Below are 22,953 nucleotides of genomic sequence, written 5' to 3'. Positions count from 1 at the left end.
CCCCTCTATTAAAAGCGAATGAATTCCCTTCTTGCCCCACCCCCTGGGGTTGGGCGCACAGGGATCCAGCCCCATCTCACAGGTTGGGGTCGGTGGGTTTCGGGGTGCTGAGCAAAGCCCTGGTGGCTGGAGCAGCACCTGCACCGAGCTCCAAATGCTGCTGGGGGTGGTGAGATGCAGGGGGCAGGGATTCCTCCTGCGTGGCTGGAGAGGAGGGAAGGGTACCCTGCTTCATCCCACTCCCCTCTGAGATCTGGCAGGCTCCGTCAGCGTGCTTTACTAATTCTTGTTTTATCAGCTCTATTTAGTGATATAAATGGCACGAGCGAGGATATCAATTACCGGCTAACCGCAGTGATAGTCCGTGGTTTATGGGATTTAATGTTTTCTCTTGTTTTGAAAAAGCTCTTGTGACGCCAGCAATAAAGAACTCCATAAATCATCTAAATGAATTGTGTTCCAGTAAAGGCAATTTTTGGTCTTTTCTTGCGTGTCTCCCCATCCTGGTAATTAATTGCACTACCGTTGCAGGCGTGTTTGTGGTAATAAAGGTTTCTGTAAAGGGACTTTCTAGATGTGGGTCCTGTGTTTACCAAACTCCTGCAGTGTGCCTTAGCTGTAGGCAACCACTGTCCTCTTGAAGTCGTGACGTGAGCGTGGTGCGGAACGTCCCTGCTCAGTGCTGTGCCACATGCCTCGTCCTCCGCACTGAAGGCAGTGAAAGCCCATTTAGTGGACTGCTTCAGTGACTAAGGCTGGAAGCAGGAGGTAGTCACCACTTGGGCCTTCTGATTGCATGTTTTGATTTTATATAGTTTTTTTTTTTTTTAAATAAAAAAGCTTTTCTTTTTTTTCCTTTTTAAAATCCTGCTGATTCTGTCATTAGCTAGTTAAATCCTCTTAAAAATAAGCAGGAGCAGAGCATAGGTGCAGTATGTGAGAAATGCTGCTTTTTCATGCTTTCTGTTGCTTTATTTCCACCTTCTTCTTTATTCATGATGGTGTTTTTGATCCATTATTTACAGTCTGGATGTATTGAAAGGGCTGGAATAAAGTATTGCTGTTCCTTCAGGACAGAGAAACATACCATGAGGAAAGGGATCAAGTTGGACTGTTTTAGAGAATCGTTAAGCCACAGGGTTTACATTTACCTGAGTTATATTTCCACTGCCTTTACCAGTTGTTAAAATGAGCTGTTACTGGTGATAGATGTAACAGACATTTAAGTGTATGTATTTCATCCACTTCAGTCCACTACGTGCTCAGGTAGAGCTCCACTTAATGTTGCTGACAAATGGTTTACTGCACAAAAGCATTAATCAATAGTGGGAGAGGTGGAGGTTCAACTCCCCATACGATTAATTGGGCCGGTTGATGCCGAACACGATATAATTACAGAGATGTGCTGAGTCCTTCAAGTATTTATCATGTATCTTTTTTGGAAAATACCCACACGCAAAATCTGGTAGAACTGAGTTCATTGTGGTTGCTGAGTAGGCATGCAAGTAAGGTTAATGGAACACAACTCTAACAAGATATTTCATGAAATGTATGTAGGTTTTAGTGCTCTTTGCTCCAAGACCCTCTCGTTAGACTGACTTTCATTAACATGAAATATCTCAGCGATGCTGGGTTCCATCTTACTGTCCTTGCCCTCATTTCCATAGGCAGTGAGAATTCATTGGTAAATATACTGGCAGTGACATTTCTGGCTGTGCAACTAGACAATTCAGACGTAGTGACTGTGATGCTAATGCTACTTATTTGAAGTTTGTCAGTAGAAAGTTTACTGTTATCTCCATTAACTGGGAAGCATCAGAGTATTTCCTGTTGCATCATGAGTGCAGCCACTGTCATCCCTCTTGGCTAAAAAGCAGTTGGTTAATGAGGATGCACATGGGTTTGGGGCTTTAACATTTCCTTCCTCTGAACATGAAGAACATTCAGAAAACTGATGACTCACTAGAAAGCATCTCCAAGTCCCTTTTTACTATTCATGTCAATGCATTTGAGCATAATCTGATTCTTGAATTGACAGGTCACTGAAGGAATTCCCTATTGATTTTCTTACTTGAGCTTTCTTACTGTGTAACAACGATAATTCCTTATGCAACAGCAAGCTGCAGGTAATCACTTGGGTTTGTTGGTCAGTGTAGAAGTTCATTGCTGGACAGAGAACATTGATCATTGAGATGTATGGCAAATAAATATCCAACCATAATTTCTGGTAGAGGTACGATGCATTTCCTCTGTAGTTCCTTATATTAAATTAGCTTTTGGAGGGTTTTTTTTTTTTCTTTCCAGATAACAATCAGTGTTATAGAACTCCCATATTATACTCCATGGGAATCTATAATTTTGCAATGGGAGGGCAGAGATCCAATCTTTTATGCATTAAAAAAAAAAAAAAAATGTTGTACCCAAGTCCGTAGTTACTCGTACTACTGTTTGATCACGTTTCAGCTTTTACTTTGAAATCTCACTGCACTTCTCAGTAGTGAGTATCCATGCCTTAATTCTTACTGATTGGAAAAGTAGCTTTTGTGGGTGACTGATGGGAGGTTAAGTGGGGATCTGGCAGCAAGTATAGAGAACCTGTGGCTCTTGCCCCTCAGTTCTGTCTGCAGCCACTAGATGGGTGTGAAACTTCTGCAAGAGTGACAAGTGGTTCCAAGGAATAATGAAAGGGAATGAACAAAATGTTTGAGGCCTGTTTCTTTAAGATTACAGAATGAAGCACATAAGTCTTTGTGTTTTCAATGGCAACTCAAATTCAGTAAACAGTACAGGACATCAAACATACTGCTCGTGCAATGGCTTAGAAGGTGAGGGGGCCGTTAGTCTGTGCATTAGTCTGTAGTGATACATTTCCTCATGCAGCAGCCTTGTGAATTGTCTGTCTCACTCACTTCATAGTGTTTCGATGCCCAGGGTAAGAGCAAAATCCTGGCATGCAGTGAGATGTCTCCTTGGCTCCATGTATCATATATGTGGTCCCGTGTCTGTGGAGACCATATATCGCCAGAAACCTACTGTGTATACATATGGTTAAGTCTGGTTGGTTTTTAGTCTTTTTTTTTTTTTTTCTTTTTTTTTTTTGTAAGTAGATTTTAAGATTTCATGAGAGACCGTTTTTAACTGTGGAAATGACCATATGTTTGTGACATCAGATGCTAGATTGATTTCTGCAACTTTCTAGGAATTGGAATACCTGCACATGATTCTCAGCATGTGCTGAAGAAGCTTTTGGAAAGCCAGGAAAAAATTCTTGGAATGAATCCTTGATTGTGTCATTCTCTTCCCTAGCAGAGAGAGAGGGACTGTGTTTTGGGGGAGTTTATATTCTGCAAGAAGAAAGTAGAAGGAATACATTAGCTACGTTGTCAATCAACTTTCTAACTTCATATAGGATGAGAGAGGAGAAACAATGGGAAAGCAAGCATTTATATTTATGCGTTTTGGTAAAATAGTGTAAAAACAACTAGAAGATGTTTTCCAGAGCTTTAGTAACAGAACTGCAGTTAGCATAAAAGTTTCTAAGGACTGAGATAAATAAATACCAGATGTGCTTATTTATTTAGGATTTGATCCATTTCCTATTGAGGGGAACTTTATTATTCAGAGGACGGAAAAGGAGGGAGATTCTATTGTCCTTCCAAAGTAAATGGGAGTCTTTCCATCCTGGCTGTCAGAAAACATAGCACAGAGGTTCTGAATTTAGAGTAGAAATGTTGTTAGTGCTTGTGCAGTTAGCTACCAGCACTCAAGTGTTGGTGAAAGTTCATTTGAAGGAAGTAGGAATATAATTAAAGGTATTAATTTTTGACTCCTGCCTTTTCTTTTGTTCAGCAGTTATTCAGAATTGGCTCATCTGTTGTTTTCAATAAAGCATCACATCCAGCTGAGATATGTTTGACTTTCATATTTGTTAGGGGGAAAGTCTGGGAAAAATTGGAACGGCTCCAATTAGGCATATTTATTGAACAATTAAAATAAAAAGCAGATGAAGTTTTACTGAAAGATATAGCCGGCTAGCAAATTTATATTGCTGTAAAATGAAAATTAGATGTCACTGAATTATAGAAAAAGAGCTGAGTGCTAAAGTTTTATTGCTTATTGTTTGTATTCCAGGAGCAACCAGAGAGTTCAGTCAAAATCATCACCTGCTTGTGTGAGGCACTGTGTGAATAAATAATATGCTTTGTGTTCCAAGGAGTTTTGACTTCACATGTGATTTACCAATCGCGCTGAGTTCATGCGTTCTTACATGTGAAAGTAACATAAATTCTGGGTGAAATGGAATGCAATGGGAAAGCGAAGTGGTCGGACAAATCAGCTCAGTCTGTTCAGAGATAAAAATTTGGAGGCAGTTTTTAATAGAATCCATTTGAGAGTTTTCCTTGTCTTTGACAGACTTGGATTTAAAAAAAATAAAAGTACATGTAGACATGTGGTATGCTCTGTGATAGTGCAAATACGTGAAATAAATTCTGCATGCTCTGATTCCAGCTTCAAAGTAAATAGATTCCACAAATGTTACTGGAGTTAATGTGTGCAACAAATATATGTGAAGCTAGTACATATGAAGGAAAAGCATTTCTTTTAATTAGGCAGTGAAATAGGCAATTTTTGTGCCATTATGTCATAAAAGATGCATAGTTAAAATTACTTTTTTTCATGCTATTTCAATTTCTTGTTTATAAAAACTTCTGAACATAAAAACATTGATTTTTAGCTTATGTTCAGTAGCCATTCACGTGACACATACCATTCGACATGTGAAGGCCTGATCGAAGTTGAACAAAATTTAATTGGAAACTTTAGTTTAAAGTGTCCATTGAAGAAAAGAGTCTTCACTTTCTATGGGACATTTACTGCAACTAACATTCAGGACTGAAGGAATTTTTGCAAAATGTAAAACCTAACAATTCACTGCCCTCCATTCACCTCCATCATGATCTACTCTTACGGACCCAACACTTTTGTAATGTTTTGGAATGCTTTTGCTGAGGTTGAAGTTGACTCTGACCATCATATTTTAGTATGGAATAAGTAGGAACAAGAACATGGCCTCAAGATAAATTCCAATAAGATTCCAAGCATTTGGAATCTTAAAGATGTATAACATCTTGAGAGAGCTGCAGCTTTCCTTTTTGACCATTTAGCAAGGTTTTGCATTGCCTAGATTCATGTTTTCATTGTCAGCAGAGAGAACAACTTTCAGTTCGTTCAAACCATAGGCAGTCTGCAGTGGTTGTTTGTCACTGACAGGTGCAAATGATGAGGAGAACTGATGTGATAGTTTGGCCGTTTTGGCCTTTGCTTTTCTCACACTTGTTCTTCACCCAGTTGTTGGGCCTGTAACAATTGTGCTGTGACAGTATTTTCCAGCATACTCTCATCTAAGATCTTAACTTCCACGCGACCAAGAGAAGGAAATACTTGGGGCACTTTCAGTCTCATGCCTTTACTTGGCTCTTACATTAAAATATTTTCCAGTACTCAATCTATTTTGTTTTCCCATCCATAAATTGAACTACTACATTGGAATGCCGTGAGGATTAATGAATGCTTGGAAAGCTCACTGCAGATAGAAAAAAATACAGTACTGCCTCTTCAGCTCATTATGTACAACGCTGCATAGTTCAAAAGTTATGGGAGTTGCATAGAGGATCTGGCAGAAGAAGCAAGAAAATATTGAACTTCCCATTAATGGGGCAGCCATGGGTCTCTCTTCATCTGCCATCCATTCTTTGTTCAGAGACTGGCAGTGCAATGAATGATCCCATTCTCGTGAGTGTTCTCCTTTGCAGTGGCCTTTGAAAATGAGGAGAGTTTCACATGGGGAAATCTTGTTGGACTCCTGATTGACATTGTTCAGCTTTTGCAAAATGTCAGCATTCAATTCTTTTCAAGTTTGTTTCTTCCGAAATAACAAAGTGTCCCTAAGTTTATGGGCCTGGCCATTCAGAAAGCTGAGGGTTTCTTGTAAAGAAACATTTAATATAAACTGAGATAGTATTTTTGAAGTCAGTCAGCATTTGTTATGAGAAATTAGAAGTCAATTACATTATATATGATAACAAGATATTTAACATTTCATTTTTTCTTTCGGTATAAATAGATCTCAGTGGGAATTGTAATTTCTTATAATTTGTATGCAATATTTTGAATGTGTTTAAAAGTTTGGAATAATTAGGGAAATGCAAAGACAGCTTTGGCTGGACTTTATCACAGAACTGTGATGAAAACATCTGTGTTTCTGACTATTTCTTTGTATTTTATGTGAGGTCAACAAACCTGTCAGAAATTCCAGGTAGTAACATTGATGCTAAAGCAGCTTGCATTCAAAAAGCCAAGTGCAGCTTTGAGTGGAACTCGAAACTAGGAGAACACTGAGGATATGTCAACTCAACCAAAAAGTTGTAGCTGTTATTTGTGGCAGGCTGCTTGGTGTTTGGTTGATAATACAGTTGAACTGCCATCTTGTGATTGCAGTCAGTCAGAAAATATTTGATGTTTTGAAAAATGCAAGATGATTCTTAAACCAGTGGGAAATGTGTAAACCCTAGCAACAAATCCAATCTTATGTTTGATCGTCTGTGACTAAGGCACCATGTGATAAGAACATACCGCTTACTGTGATGCTTACAGAGCTTCCTATCCAATGGTAATTTCAGTGTTAAAAAAAATCACAGATAGGCAAAGAAATATAGACTAACAGACCTCTGCATAATGCAGTTTGCATTATCAGGTCCCAAACTGAAGTGCAGGGAGCAAGAGCTGTGCAATAGAGAGCAGCATTGGTGTCAGCGCCAGAGGGAGCCGCTTGCCCAGCTCTTGGCTCAGAGCAGCTCCAAGGCTGGAGAGAGCCAACAAAAGGGGACAAAATGGCAGTGAAATCACGATAAGCTGTTGAACACTTTCCACATGCAAAATAGTATTTTGAAGGTGAAGTTACATGCAAGGTGGGAGTTGGTCTGTTTGCCAGTGTGATGTTTTGCTTATAATGAATAGTGTGAATTACATTCAGTGTCTAATTTAGCCCTTTTTTCTGGATTGCTATTGTAATAAGTGTTCTGCAATTTACAAAGTACTTATTATAAAAATCAATTATGATTCTCAGTTACAGCTGTGACTTGGGACCCCTCTACTTGCTGTAACAGTGTCAGTACATTTTATGTTCACATATTGGACCTTTACAGTTGTATTCTTTTTTCTTAGCAGTGCGATATGTGGCAGGAATTCAGATAAGGCTAACTCTTCTTTTTCTCGAATGTCCACCTTCATTTTCTTTAGTACTTCCATGTTTCATACAGGATAATATGCTTTCTCTGAGACTGCTCAGAGGTGTGGGATACAACAATTCTGGACTTCATGGGTGAAAGTATTATTATTCATGTGTTTATATGCTGTTGAAGTTCCAATGTTGCAATGTGAAATTAGACCTGAGCTGGTGGGTTTTTTTGTTCCCCTCCACCCACCCAGAGTAGAAAAGCATCCCACACAGCACCTCTGGAACCCTGGTGTAAAGCATTCGTAATCTATGTGCTAGGACGGGTGAAAGATGAGTTAAGTAGTTAAGCAACTGCTTCTGCAAGTTGTCTGGGGTCACAGAAGTAGCCTCTGGCAGAGTGAGGAATTGAACCTGAACCTCTGAAGTTCTGGTTCACCTTATTCATAAGATATTCCTTCTTCTCTTCGCCTTACTGCCATAAAATGTGATCTCTGCATGCTAAAGATAATGCTTTTAAAACTAGATTTGTGTGTCCTACTACTGCAGTAGTAAAGCTCACTTATTTACAGGCACGTGTGTGCACATGTACACACAAACAGATGCACAAATCCTTTCCTTAGACAGGGGCTCTGCTGATGAGGCAGGTGTAATAGTACTGAAATCAATTCATGAGCTGCAAAGTTATTATGTTATAGCACTGAAGTTTATTTGGTCTGCCTGCTTAAGAGATGTCCAAGGCAGGTACCTGCTCACAGAGGTTGAAGAGACTGTGTGTGTATGGACGTGCACTCACATTTTTTAAGTATGTGTTTATATACACAAATAAATGCGACTCAGCATTCTGGCAGTTATACTGCTGGGTTTAAATGTCAAACCGGATAGTTTTCAAGTTTCTCTGATGGGATGATAAAGGACAAAAGTGTTGCATTTCATCCTGGAACTTTTTACATTCTTATGTGAATTGCAAATAGGTGTAACTGACAATTCAGTTAATTTGAGTTAGAAATCAGGAATCAGGACCTGTAGTGGTTTTGCTTGAAATGCTCCAGCTGTATATCTGCACATTTGCTGACTGAGACAGGTGAATAGAGGGTCAGGGAATGCAGATGTGAGGAGGTGTTTGGGTCTCAGGGACATCTAGATGTTGAACTGGGGTACCGAAGTCTCTAAGTGAACTCGCATGGAGGGGCTTGGATCAAAGCACAGATGGGCCTGAGGCACCAGTTAAGTCACTTATTAAAGTGACTTAAGAGAAGGTGATTGGTTCACCTTCTTTCCAGTATCTCCAATAATGTTGTTTGTGTGTCAGTGCAACTTTTTCTTGCTCCTGGGCGTAGTAATGGCTTTCTGTCAGGGAGGAATAGTTGATTTCATTAAACTTGCAGCTTCTTACCAAATTTCTAGAACAAAATCCCACTGAAACAAGAGAAAGATGCCTATAGAGAAATCACTACCAGAAAGCTGCAGTTATGACTTTCAAATATACTCCTGCACTCTGTTTGCAAGTTCAAAGATTGTCAGAAGTGGACTGAACAATCTAAAGCATTTGAAAGACTCCTTAGTGTGTTTTTAATGGGGTTGGCTTCATCTTTCTGGTCTTTGATTCTGTTTATTATCTTTTTGCTTTAAAGACTAAACAAGAACAAACAATTTGTTGTGATTTAACTTGTTGTGTGGAGGACAGATGGATTGGAAGTTCGAATAAGAAGTCTCCAGTTTTGTATCAGGTCAAGTACAGTGTTTTCAAAGCACCATTTTAAACTGTCATATACACTGCACTTCCTCAAATGCTTTTGCAAATATGTTTTCCAAGTGAGGCTATTTATCCAAGAACCTTCTCTCAGTCAAGCATTCAGAAAACCATAGCTGTTGTTTGTATCTTGAAGGAGATTATTTATTACTAAGACAAAATGAGTCTGTGCTATCTCACTTCCCTGTGCAAGGTGATGTATCAAAACCTGGAGGATTGTGAAAAAATCAAAGCAGAGTAATTAGGCAGGAGAATGGCACTTGAAATCCAATCTATGTAATTGTGAATTTAGAGAAACAGAGTGGCTTGGTGGAAAAACTCTGTGCTGTGGCAGAGTCTGGTTTTTGGTCGTCTAGGAAGAGACGTTACAGTTTTCTAGGAGGTTCACCTGAATTCCATCAGGAGTCATCCTTGAAAGCCACAACCAAAAATAGGAGGTGCTGTTTAGCTCAACTGAGGTTTAGCCCTGAGCCCATTGAAATCCTAGGAAAATTTCCCATTGATGTCAGTGTTCTCTGGATCCTGAAGCAATAGATCTGGCAGTGTTGCGTTCTCTACTAAATAACGGCATTCTAATGAAAATATTACAGCTGTCCATAGTGCTTCTGTAAAGAAACATTCTTTTTATTGCTTGCCTTTAAAGAGATCTCAAAAGAAATTACATACTTGGTTATTTATCTAGAGCTCCATTTAAACTTCTTATCAACAACGCAGTAATGTAGCTCAGACATACTTTGTGAATGGGCAAAGTGCACAGAAAATGCTTAGGCTTTGCAATTATGTCCTCTGATGTGAATGAACATGGGCAATCATGTGACAGTTAAAGCATTTTGTTTAAGGGAGAAAAACAATTTGGAATGTGCCACATAGGTCATCAAATTGAACTTTGAGACTAGATGGTTTTTTTTCGGAAGACTGGATGATTTTATTGCTGTTAATAATATTTGTAGCTCTAGTATGCAAACCAAGATAAGAATAATCAAATCTCATGCTTCAGGGCATAAGCTAATCACCTGCTGGGTTTGGCATAATTGGTTAATGCATTATACTAGGAAAGGAGGTTCACTTTCTGTGAAAGTCTGTGTCCTGGCCATGCTCACTGAAAGCATCCTGGATTTAAGAGGCCAGAGTTTCCTGATCCCTTTAGACAGCTCTTTTGTCCATAAAGTGATGTGTTTTGAGGGCCATTTAACATTAACGTTATAATCTTATTTTTGGATTTCCTGATTTTAAGTTGTGTTAGTACGAGTTACTCCATTTCATGTTAGAGATTATACACAGTGCATTAAGTGTTCCTTGCTTTTGCCATTTGTTCAAAAGTAGAAAAGATTCCAAATGATGTAAGAAACAGGATTAGTGATAAACTGCTGAGTAGTGCATGTGCACACATGAATTCATATCTTAAATTACAAAGTAATCAATTTATCTGTCTGTCCTGGTATCTGGACATAGATAATGGCTGTACTACTTATATAAATAACAAAAAATGTTTACAATGCTTTGCAGGCCCCAGATTAGATGAGTAATAAGTTGTAATAGGTTTTTGATTAACTCCCTGGCAGTAGGAGTTGGATTTACCTGATACAGAATCTGTTTCTGGCAGTGGATTCACCAGAAACCACCTGCTGAAAATCAGTGATTCTGTAATTGAATCTCTGCTCATTTTAGTGAATGCGTTTTGTTTTCTTAGGCCCAGATTGTGGTGGATTCTGGCATGTGGATACGAAGCAAGGAAGCGTAAACATTTTTCCCTGCTGAGTCCATGCACTCTAGTGAACAAAAAGACCATTCCAAGCCCTGTTAAAAAAAAAAGAATTATGCTTCTTAGCAAAGCAAATGTGATATGAGGCATTGAAACATACAAGTCAGAGTTCTCCAACATGTGTAAAAAAACATTTGCAGCACTCCCCTACCTTCTGTTGGTGAGTCGCAGTGTTTTTAGATTAATTTACGTAGAACTCTTTTTTTCTTTTACTATTATATTAAGGTTTTTGTGGACCATAGAAAACCTGCATGTTTACAGCACAGTTTTCAAGCTGGGGAGCAGTATAGTATGGTATTGGGCTGGGATTTCACTCACAACATCAGTGGGAGCAGGGGCTGAGGCTGATGAGAGGTCTGGAACCTCCTTAATGCTGCAGCTCAGCTCAACCTGCGGAAAACCCATTCCTTTCTCAGGCTAGAGGTCTGAGCTCAAACAAGCACAGGAGTGTTGTTAACTGTTCTGCTGCAGGTTTCTTTTTTTTTTTTTCTCCTCTCCTATTTTTGTGTAAAATCCAAGATGTTGGCTCATACAGCCCAATACTCCTCTTAGGAGAAGAACAACAACAACAAAAAGCCATGTTTGTAATCTACGTGAAAGCCCTCAAATGCAGGCCTGGAGGAAAAGTAAAACCTCTAACGCAGCAGAAATATTTGTGGCAGAGTTTTTCTCCAGCTGAATACTTTTATTAAAACATTTTCGTAATTTCCACACAGTGGTAATCATTTTATTGCTTTCTCTTTATCTATACCTATTACTGTTCATAGTGTAGCTGCTCAGTTCTGATAACCTAATGGAAATGCATTCCAAGAGGAGCTCAAGATTTGAAGAATTTCATAAAATTCTCTGAATTTCCACTTCAAAGTATGCTGGCACAGTTTACTGTGGCTGTTATTAAGACATTTGTAATTTTACTGTTTTGATCTGAAAGCGCAGTTATTTCATTTCCTGGTCATTTATGTGTTTCTCTTCCAAAGGAATTGAGGCTTTTTGAAGTTATCAGTCCATAGTTAAGGATTTACAATTAGTTGGCCCATCACCATTGTGGCAAATACTGGTTTGTGGGATTTCACAAAACAACACTGAATGAAAAAGAAACAGTCTTGCAGAGACAGACCCAAATGCACAGGCAAGATTATGCTTGGTATTTCAGTGTGAGAATCTCTTATAAAGAATTTTTGTAAGGGAGACCAACTCAGCATAGGAATATGTTTATCTGTAGACATGCTTATGTTGGTTCTTATCCTAATTTTGCCTTTATTCATTAAACCAATCCTTTAAGCAGGGACTTTACACTGAAGTTTACACAGGGACTGTACAGTGAAGTTTAATTTTGTCCTCTCTATACGCAGCTGGCTCCCATGATCACAAAATGAGATACCTTAAATTTATATAGGTGATGAAAGCTTAGAATTCTCATGAGTCATCATTGATGTACTCGGTTGTGTCCAGGACTTTGTCTTGTCTTGAAACGAATTCATTGTGTGCATCTTCAAAGTCAAATAATTTAAAATCTAAATTATAAAACTTTTGTAGTCATTTCAAATGGAATTGCAATAGGAAAAGATCCTGCAAGGCGTCAAGAATCCTCAGTTCCTGTCCGTTCACTAAATATGAATGTTTGTACTATTTTACAGAAGACTGGTTAGATTTGCAAGATGTCTTTTTCAGGTGTCTATAGGATTCATTACTTATAAATATTTAAGGACTGCTTTAGCATAAGCATGTGCTTTAATAGAAGAACAAAGCTTACCGTGTGCAATTAGTCCCTTCCAAGTTGTAATCCCAGTTAGCTATGTGTCACATAAGGTCTAAATATTGAACAGCTAAACTCAATCTGAATTCTAATGTAAATAGCTATATTAGCTGTCCAGGAATAATCTGCTATTTGTTTCTCTCTTGCATATTTTCCTAACTTTTTTTTTTTTTTTGTCCTGTGAACACTGTATACAAGCATCTGATTCTCTGGGTGCACATATAGAATTTAATCTCACTCCTTCTGGCTTGAAGTTCAATGTCCAAGTCAAAGCTTTGGAAGTTTTAGTAGCAGGTGGACTCTATCATGCATTTTAATGTGTTTTTTTCCTTTTTTTTTTCTTTTGATTTTGGCCTCACATGTATGTTACTGGATAGTTCAGATGAATGCCCACCTGTGTCCCACGGTTCTTGCATTACGGCGTCTTTCTCGCCTTGGAACAACAGGCAAGCTCAGGGCACGCTACGTTATGAGCCCTGAACAGGAAGGACAAGGGACTGTTCTTACGATTTCTACCAGGTTTTTCTTGCTTGTTGTACCTCTCTGCTTTTGTAGAGCTCGCTTTCTTTTTTCCTTTCTTCTTTTCTTAAAGCATCACATTCCTTCAGTTACTCAGTAGCTTTCTTAGCTGGTAAATCTTATTTTGTTAGAAGCCGCCTGCGATGTTTAATCCTTTTCCATTAAAATACTAAAATCTCTCTTTAGTTGTCAGACATCCTTCACTTCACGGTTATCACAGTCAAAGAATGAGATATTTCCTCCAAGGTTTGCTGGGAAAGTTTCTATCCCATCGTAGGAAGCTGACCCTCTTGGAGTGATTCTGAAAGCCAATTCATATGATCCGCTGACTATTTCTCTGCTTCAAAGTGACTTTACTAGACTGATATTTTTGTGCTGGTAACATGTACAGATACGGAATTTGTCCCTACAGAGATGTGATTTTAATCTATCATCAGGAAGATATTTGCAGACAGCTTTTGTGCAGTAGATTATTGATAGCGCCTCTCCTTTTATGCTTAGCATGCCAAGTGAGTGAGGCAAGCTCTAAAGAATTTCAATGGACTGGCTTAGACCTCCCTGAAATGGCAAATAAACTGCACAGTGGGTTGTATTCTCATATTTTGCAAATGTTAGACAGCAAAATAAATCACCACAGATAGCAAGACATGTATAAGTTTCTATCTGAAACATGGGTGCACTTCCAGAGCTGCAATAAAGAGCTGTCCTTTGTGTTTGAAGATGGGAAGCTGCTGGAACCTGGTATGAGTGGAGGTTGTCTGACATTGGCTTCATTATGGCTTCTTGCAGCAGGCTTCTCATATTTGGGGAGTATGATTGATGTTTTAGCACTGCATACTCTGTGCAAATGACAGCATCTTGAGCAGAACATGACAGATTTTAGAAAACACATTAGAGGAAATCTGAAATGTCTTTCTGCTCTTTTTGATTTTTTTTAAATTCATTTTTGCATGTGGCTTCACTGTTTCAACATGTGTAGAAATGTATTGGGGTAATGGGACCTCTGGAATAGAAATGAAAAGGAAGAAAATGAGTACAGAGGATTCTTCTTCCAGCACAGAAATTTCTGAAAGACCTGATATTGGTGATGCTCTAATCACTTTGTACTTTTCCTTATCAGAGGTGTTGAATGGGGATACAAATTGTGGCTCAAATTGAACCGCATTAGTTTTACAGGCTGAAGAAGAACACCTATTCTGTGTGCCTGGCTCAAAACCCTAAACGTCCCAGTGAAAGAACTGGTTGCTGTGCTTTTCATTTTACATGTGAAGAGAAAGAAATCCATTTAAACAGAAAAAAAACTCCTGGTTACAGTTTATGTCTTTGAGTTTGGGTGGTAGAAACACTCACAATTTCAGCTGGAGCTTGGTGAAAACCTTGTATGGTGTTGTCCCTATGGTCAACCTCTGGCGAGTCTCGTGGCTGTATTTCACTTTATTACTCACAAAGCAAAAAGAGCTGTGCCTAGTGGTCTGCCATGGTGTTTGTTGGAGCCTACTGCATGGGTGCACCAGAGGGAGATAGTTTGAGGTTAGTTGTGAGTATTGCATTCTCTCACTGGAAGTCTTCTGGTTGTAATCATTTTGCCATCCAGGAACTGGAAACCCATGACAAACCTAGTTCCTTTAGTCACTGAGACATCAGAGGGTTTTATAAAAGGTAAGGCATAAGCAGAGACAGAAAAACCAGCAACAGGAATGAGATCCAGTTTCCTGCACAGTGATGTCCAAGGCCACCTGAGGTGTCCCAGGATAGCCAAGGCATCCGAGGCTTAGAGAGCGACATAGCTCCGGAGCAGGAGTGGAAGGCTGCATTTGTTTTGGGATATTTGGAGAGAATTTGGTTGACGGTTTAGATTAGGACTAATTTTAGCTAGCTGCAGACCTAAATAGGTGTAAAATAGTTTTTTAATTTAAAAAAAAAAGTATATATATATATACATATTTAAAGTTGTTATTCTGCAAAGCAATTCTGCAAATAAACATTTGCACTGATGCTAGAAACTTAGAAACTTGCAGGAGCTAAGTTTCAGATGCAGATGGAATAATAATTTCATTCCATTGCGCTTGATAATTAAGAGAAAGGGTGGAATTTAACATCATTACTCAAACAAGCAATGATTTCGCTACAGTGGACAATCTCTACAGTGCTCTCTGTAAACAAAGAAGCTATCCACTCACGAGTTCTGGTTGAAACACGGCTATCATGAAAGTGGAAAATGGTCAGATGTAAGGAAGCTCATTTCCCTATATCTCCGAGCAGTTATTAATGGCAGCACTGCCATTTGTTATTTACCTTTTCTGTATTTAATCTGTGATCTAAAGTTAAAATGCTTTATAATCAGGAAGCAGATTTTTGAGCCATCTAATCCCAGCTGGTACTGTTGGATCTAGTTATACTAAAATATTTAGTTCATGATTTTTACTCTTCAACAGCATAGTTCTGCAACTGTGTTATAATTAAAGCAGATTAGGATTCAGACTGGAAGAAATTAAAATATATTAGTTCAAACATTAAATATATTTTACTATTTCAGTTGATGCTTAATTCACCTCGCTGTCTGATAGGGTTCAGTTTGAGAATTTTCACTGCCCTGCAGAAAAAAGAAACTTCAGCATGCTCAATACTCAAGTAAGTTAATAAAATATTGCAGACATTTATATCAAGGTGGAATATAGCTCTGTTTTTGCAATTTTTCTTAACTGGAACACATTGTTTTTGTGAGTCCTGTGAAGAAGTTTGTAGTATGATGGATAACACATCATGAATAATTAGACAATGCTAGGCTGTAAATCCCAACAGAAACAATGCATCTCTTAGATTAGTTGTTTCTTCTGCAAAGGGCGTTATACAATGATGGAGTAGGGCCATTCATTTTATATACGTTCCATTTGCAAGTAATTTTTCATGTGAAAGAAAAACAAGATGTATGATAGCTTACATGTCAATTAAAGCATGTTAGGAATGGGAAAGAATTTTCAGAAGCATGGAAACAAAGATTTTCAGTTGAAGAATTAGCTCTTGGCTAGAGAGTAATACCTGTGCAAGAATCAACAGCAGCTTCATTATGAACCTACCCCCACCAAGGAGTCTTGCAGTTAACAATAAAAATGAATGGGGAGGACTTGTCTTGTAATTAGTGCAGGTTGGGACATCTGAACTGTCCCAGCAAGAGCATCTGAACTTTCCCAGTGCAGTGAAAGAAAACTTCAAAGAAGTTACTATTCTTTCACTTCAGTTGGCTCATTGGTTGATTGGGTTGGTATTTTAAAGGATTAGCTCCCTGCTGTGGCAAATAAGTATTGAAATGCTGGAAATGCTGATTTTCAGAAAGACTGCTCAGAATGAAAGCTGCTTTTTCTTTCTGTTAATCTTATTACCATGTATCACCAGAATGTAGAAGGTGGGGAATTTGGGGAGGAATCTGCATTATGATAGCAGTGCACTGTGACCTTTCTGTGATACGGTCTCTCCTTTGTGGGATTGTAAGGTTTTCAATGTTAGCATGTCAATCAGTTGTCTTACATTCATGAGTCTTTAAAATAATTGATGCAAGTGAATGTGCACTAATTAGAACAATATTATGGATTGGGAGGATGTATTCAAAAGCAGAAAGTTCTTCAGTATTAGCTGTTGCTTCAGGTCCCTTTAAAGCCCCTATTCCCTCCTTCCTGTCTGAAGAAATAACTTTCAATAAACTTCTCCAGGTTTTTGCCTTTAGTCACAAGGACACGCATGCTGCATTTTCCAGTGCTGGTACCATGCCAATAAACTAATAACACAGTGTTCTTCTTAATGAGGTGGCAGTTTTCCTACCTCCAAAAATTAAGAATGTCAGTCTGCAGCTATTTGGCATGAGGTACCTCTGCCCATATCACTCTTTTCCAGCAGCAGTGAAAACAAAGTAATATTATTATCCACGAGTCCAGATCCAACTTGAAGTTCTATATGTAATGTATCTCCAGCTCATCCCCTAATCAGTATCTTCCTGTAGAAGTCAGGAAGGCTTCCTCATAGCTATTTCTGCCCAGTATCGTACAGCTGGCAGACAGGAGAGGGAAGGGGTAAGCAAAAAATAAAAGGTCAGTCAGTGCCCTCCACAGCATGCAGATATTTGAAGAATGTGTGCATTGTTATATAAGCAAAATGGAAGAGATCAATTTGTGAAAGTGAAAAATTAAGTCAACCTTTACATAGAAGAATTACTTGCACTTCTAGACTAACAAGCCTCAAACAAGTAGAATTCTGCAAAATTCAGTGTAACGGTGCCAATAATTTTCCATAGAGCTCAAGTGCAAAACACCAGAGTAAGGACTGCAAATGCTATGGGAAGTGACAAAATTATTGGTTGTTTTAAAAAAACGTACGTAGTCCAAAAAGTGACTGCAAAAAACGTCAATAGATCCATGCCCTGCAAGTTTTCACTCTTTCTGCTGACTGCTATGGAAAAACAAGTATGTGCTATTCTTTACACCAGTTAGCACTGCAGAGCTATCACATCTCTGAGAAGGAGTGAACTGGATTAAGACTTAATTAATAAAGTCCCAAACGTAGACTTTATTGTAGATGATGACACATGGACCATAAACAGTCCAATCTGTGATGTTCAGATCTCAGGCAGAATGTGGTGAAAATCAGAAAACCTTTTAAGTCAAGTGAATCTCATCAGGGGTTGTTCACAACAACTTACATTGAACTCACTGACATCACTTCCAGATTCATTTTTCAGCATGTAAGTGTATTTTAACACAAATTTCTTTAGTCCTTGTCCTTGAAGTCCTCTTTGTTCATCTGTGAAATAGATGCTCTTTGAGCAGTGGCTAGACCAGCTCAGCACAATGAAGACTTTTCTGTAACCAGCTTCTTTCTAACCTACAAATGGTACCTTGGCACTAACAGAGATGACAGAAACCACCCTTTCTATTGCTATGCATACCTTTTTTTATTGCAATTTTTTCTTTTCTTTCCATTCTGCTTACTCCTTTCTTTTCCTGGCTGTTAAAAGAGCACTAGTTAGTTGAGAGCACGTTCTAAAGATGTGGGACACTTTCTGAGGACAGTAGGAAGCGTCTGTGTGATTAAATATATGCATTTACATTTTTTTTCCACTGATAATGTTTAACTTTAAAGCAATTTCCTGTCCTGTAAAGGGCTGTTTTATTTTTAGCAGATGGTACCATTTTTCATCATCGAAACTGTAAAACTTTATGTAATTTACTTACATATAATTTGTATTTATTTCCTTGCAAGTTCTTAATTTCTTGAATGTAATAGCTCTCAGTGGATTCTGCCATGTACTGCTGTGCTATGCCAAATACTCAGCATTGATTTTCATATTGACTTATATCAATTGTGCCATTAGTGTGAAATAGATGGGGAACACATCAAATATAATCCTGAATGTTTTCATTCTTCAATCTGATATTAATAATTCAGAATCCACTTCACAGTGAATATGCATTTAAATCTCTGCCAGGATTAGAAAATAAATTTACCTCAAACCCCTGTGACTGTATTGGTTACGTGTTGGCTTATTCACTGCAATTTGTCCATTCTGCCATGTGTATTTCCTGCTTCTAGCTGTCCAAAATGCAACTACAAAAGTCTGTCCTTCTCAACCCCATGATTCATCAAAGAAAACCACTCAAGGTCCCAGCTGATGTACTTGCATCATCTCAAACGATTCCTGCTTTTTCTTATTCTATCAATTACCTTCTGTTCTGGAAAAAAAAACCTTGCTTTCCCAGCAAACTTCTTCTACATTATGTGGCAAGTTTCCTAGAGTGTGCAGCTCTTTGCAAGGCAGATGGGGAGTTCTGTGACAGCCCCAGTTAAAACTGAAATGCAAGTTTCTGATGAGTCCGATATGAAAATGAAGTTCTGACTGAAATAGTAGCTCTTCTGTTTTTATTTTCAGTGTAAACTTGGAGTTTACACCCGTCTTATATTTACAGTTCACTGTGTGTGTTGTAGATGTTAGTACTGATAGCACAGGATGAGTACAGGAGACTCTCAGTGCCCATGTTAGCTGCAGGAAGCTGAGCAAGCACATGCTGGCTTCTGAAATCTAGAACGATGACCAAGGCAGATGGAAGTGCAGATGTTTCTGCCAAAATGATCTCTGGTGAAACAATAAGCCTGTCATTTAAATGATCATCTTTGGGTCTCAGAGCTACTTCACCACTGAGATAGAGGTGTACTGGGGCTTGGTCAGTGTGTTCAGACTGGCTGTGCAGGAAGCTCTTGTGGCAGCTGAACCCAGGCTACACTTCCTGTTTCCAAATGTTCGTTTCATTGCACAAATGCAAGCTGAAGCTAATTCCAATTCCCTCCCTTATTAACAGGCCTTTCCTTATATCTCACCTTGGTGCTATTTTCCTGTGGTTCAAGTACAATTAGTTTTTATCATTACTGTACTCTTCTTACTACAGTTTTGAGTTCACCTCTCTCCTGCCATTCCTCTGTTTTCCTCAAAATGTGCTCACACCAGGAATCTTTCCTTCTTAGCTGAACATGCCAGTAATCACTCCTCACTCAACATGTTCTGACTGTCATCCTATGTTTTCCCTCATGTTGTTTCCTCTTCCTTTGCATTCAAGCATTTCATGACAGCAGGTTATGTTATTCCATATTGGTAAAACACCATGTGAATATGTAAACCGATATGCATGATTTTTAAGAATCATATGAATCTGAAGAAGTGATATTTTTAAATTCTTTGGGATTGATTTCAGTTTGGCATGTGTCGACTTGTGCTGAAATTGCAAATGTGTTTTTTGAAGTTGGTTGACACTTGAGTTATTCAGATGGTGTATATCTGACAAAGAACAGTAGAGGCAAAGTGAAGCTGATGAGTATTTGGGACAGAGAGGTGTGAGAACCATCAGTTGTACAGATGTTACAAGCAAAAGATGCTATGCCAATTGTTTTTGGTTTACGTGGTAGGATGCAGCTCTGCATGACCTGCCTTCAGTAAAGTATTTGTGTACTTCTGCTGCTAAACATGTCTTTGATGCTGATTTCAGAAGTATTTTGTCTGAATCTACTTTTAAACAACACATTATTTTACCTTACTACTGGTATAATATTTTTCTTTTCATGTTACATAATTTTTAAGCTGGTAGGCGTGTTGGAGGTAAGTGGATGCTGTCATATTTCTGTACAATTTCTATCTTTCTCTTTGGAGATTGAAAACAATGCTTTCAAACCTTTTTTTCTTTTTTTAAAGTTATGCTTTGTCTGTTTGTTCTGCAGGTCTACGAAAAGCTTAGTCTGCAAAATAGTTGTACATAGCCTAGATTTGTGCAGAAGCTGGGATTATCAGCTTTTTATGGGGACGCTTAGCCATTCTCAAGATCAAGCTCTACTTTATAGGAACTCTGACAGTACTGATTTGACCAACATTTTTATGGCCATAGCTTTTTGCTTGTTGCCTGCAATTGGTTGAAGCACAGATCCAGGCACTTCTAAACACAGTGAATAAAAATCGAGTAGAAATTTGCTGTGTTGGCCAAAGTAAAATAGCTTGAGTCTCAGCTAAATAGTTCTGATATTGTCCCATTTTTTTTCCTGATAGTAGATAATTTAAATGTGGTGTTACTATAACCTTCAGAAACAAAGAGCCTGATAATTCACTTACATTTGTAAATTGGAGGGTAATTAGTGGGGTTTATTTTGTCTAATTTATGGTTGAAATCAGCATCAAGCCTTGTGTGTCTTTCCTGACTGGTTTTATTTTCTGATGTGCGATGTTACGTAGCCCCCGCGTTACAGCCAGTGTATTTACTTCTTTGACAGCATAATAAACATTTTCAAACTTATCTCTAGAAATCTCATGGAGACCTGACAAGATAATGGCTTTTGCCTGTACCCCATGTCTTTTCCTCTTTAGCTATTCAGGCTCTTCTCTGGTGCTGTGAGCTCCCTAGATAAGTGTTACTTGATTGTTTAATAACTAAGGTGCTTTCCATAATGCCTATCATGCTGCCAGAAACCATGCTGTTTATTTCATTCATGTTCTGATCAATTGGGTATTAAGTAATTACTATTCTGGGTTATCTCCAAAGGCTTTTTGCCTCTGCTTTACCCTCGGTTAGAAGGATGCTGTATCCTGGCACTCAGCTGTGTTGAGGTGTGTTGTACCTAATTACTGGAGAGTGGTAACAAACATTTCTTGGTCCATGGGAAGCAAGTTGCAGGCATTGCCAGCAGCACTAAACCAAGCAATTTAGTGTCACGCACATGAAAGTGCTCTGCAGATCTTGAAATTGATTTTGCTTTTTCTTGTGCCAAATGTGGCATAATGATGCTTAAAATGTTTAGTTTGGTGCCCTAGGCCAAACATCCCCACCAGGCTGTCGTTGGGGGCTATCTGATGGCTGAGTGCTCATTAGAGGTGGAGAGCACTCATTTTGCACCTGCAGGAGAGCGAAGGACACAGCTTGCTCTGCAGGGAGCTGAGTTTGCCCTCACCAAATCATGCTCTGCGAACCACACCAGCCTACCGTAAGCGGAGAGGATCAGGGATTTGCTTCAAAATTGCTCTGCTGCTCTGAGCCAAAATGCAAGTATAAAAACAGCCTTTGTGTCTGTATTGCTGCTGTTTTTTTTCCCTCTCTCTTTGTATTACTCGTTAGAAAGATGGATCTTACAGGGGCTTTGTGATCAGAAGCGCGTTAGCTGCGGTTGGGTTGTTGGTTGGTTATAAGGAGCTCCCATGGCACAAGCAGCTGTGAGGGAGTTTTACATCTGTCTTCCAAAGCATGTGCTGCTCTTCTGCTTACTGTGAAAGAGCTGCAAGACAAAAATCCAGTGCAATTACACCAAACCCTCAGACGTGATGCGTAACTGCAGTGGGCAATTGTAATCACAAGGGTTTTCTTAATAAATGTTGGTCCTGCGAGGACAGAACGGTAATAAAAGCACGTCACTCACAGGGACTGCTGGAAAGGTGATCAGGGCATGCTTTTATTGACAAGAATGGGTCTGCAGCTGCAGTGGAGATTGATCTATATTAACAACAGAGATGGTAAAAGGAATGTTGAAAAGCAGCCCTCAACCCTTCACCTTAACAGAGTCACGTGACAAAAATTTTATCGAAAATGGGAAATACCATCAATTCACTTCATCTTCTGTGCTGAGGAAAATGATCCTCTTTCAGGCAGTTCATAAGACAGTCTGCTAAGTGAAGAATAACAGAGAGTGATTTACATTATCACTGAATTCAATCTTGAAGCCAGTAATTTTGGTGTCAACCCACAATTACAGGCAATCGCTTCCACTCAGCTCGTTGTTCTAGTCTGATACTGTTTACAGTGTGTGCTTACCTAACACACAGCTTTGCACTGAGCCAATCTTTTGCTGTAATTAATCTGTGGTCTTATATTGTCCTTATGTACCATTTCTTCAGTGAGAAGCTGTAAACAGATGAAAATGCTTCTGGTTGAAAGTTGAAGGAGATCCTTTTAGAGTTGTTTCCTGCCCTCTGCTTGCTCCTTAGCCTTATGTGTTGTGTGTATCAGCTTGTGGCCAGAGCAGGTGGAAAGGATTTCTTGCTAATATGGTCGTGGCAGCCATCTGAAACCTCATCAGTGCGTGCATCTTCCTCTGAATTTGTGAAATTCTGGAATAGCAGCACTTTCTCAGAGCTGGAGTCCCCTGGCATCCCCCTGCCCAGCTGCTGGCTGCTGGAGTGGCTCCAGCTTCACACCAGACCATTTCCATTGGGTGAGCTCCTTGTCCTGCTCACAGCAACTCCTGGGGAGAGGCAGAGGATACAGCACGTGTTGGGCTTCAGGTTGGAGGGAGTAAACTCCAGCCTTGGGGAAGATTCTGTCCTGTTTCCATGCCTGAACTTCAGGTTTATTTTTCTTAGTGATTCTTTCAAAGTGTTTGTTTGTTTGTTTTTATCAAAGGTAATTAATTGAGTT

At 39.0% G+C, this 22,953-nt stretch overlaps 1 protein-coding gene across 3 annotated transcripts in view; it reads left to right on the top strand.

Moving 5' to 3' along the window:
• The window catches only part of NLGN1 (neuroligin 1), a 394,877-nt gene that overhangs the window by 46,410 nt on the left and 325,514 nt on the right, over window positions 1-22,953 (top strand). The gene's annotated exons all lie outside the window — the stretch shown is intronic.

The sequence above is a fragment of the Tympanuchus pallidicinctus genome, unplaced genomic scaffold (assembly GCF_026119805.1).
Source record: "Tympanuchus pallidicinctus isolate F22 unplaced genomic scaffold, pur_lepc_1.0 scaffold22, whole genome shotgun sequence".
NCBI classification, from domain to species: domain Eukaryota; kingdom Metazoa; phylum Chordata; class Aves; order Galliformes; family Phasianidae; genus Tympanuchus; species Tympanuchus pallidicinctus.
This window is presented reverse-complemented; position numbering and strand designations above follow the sequence as displayed.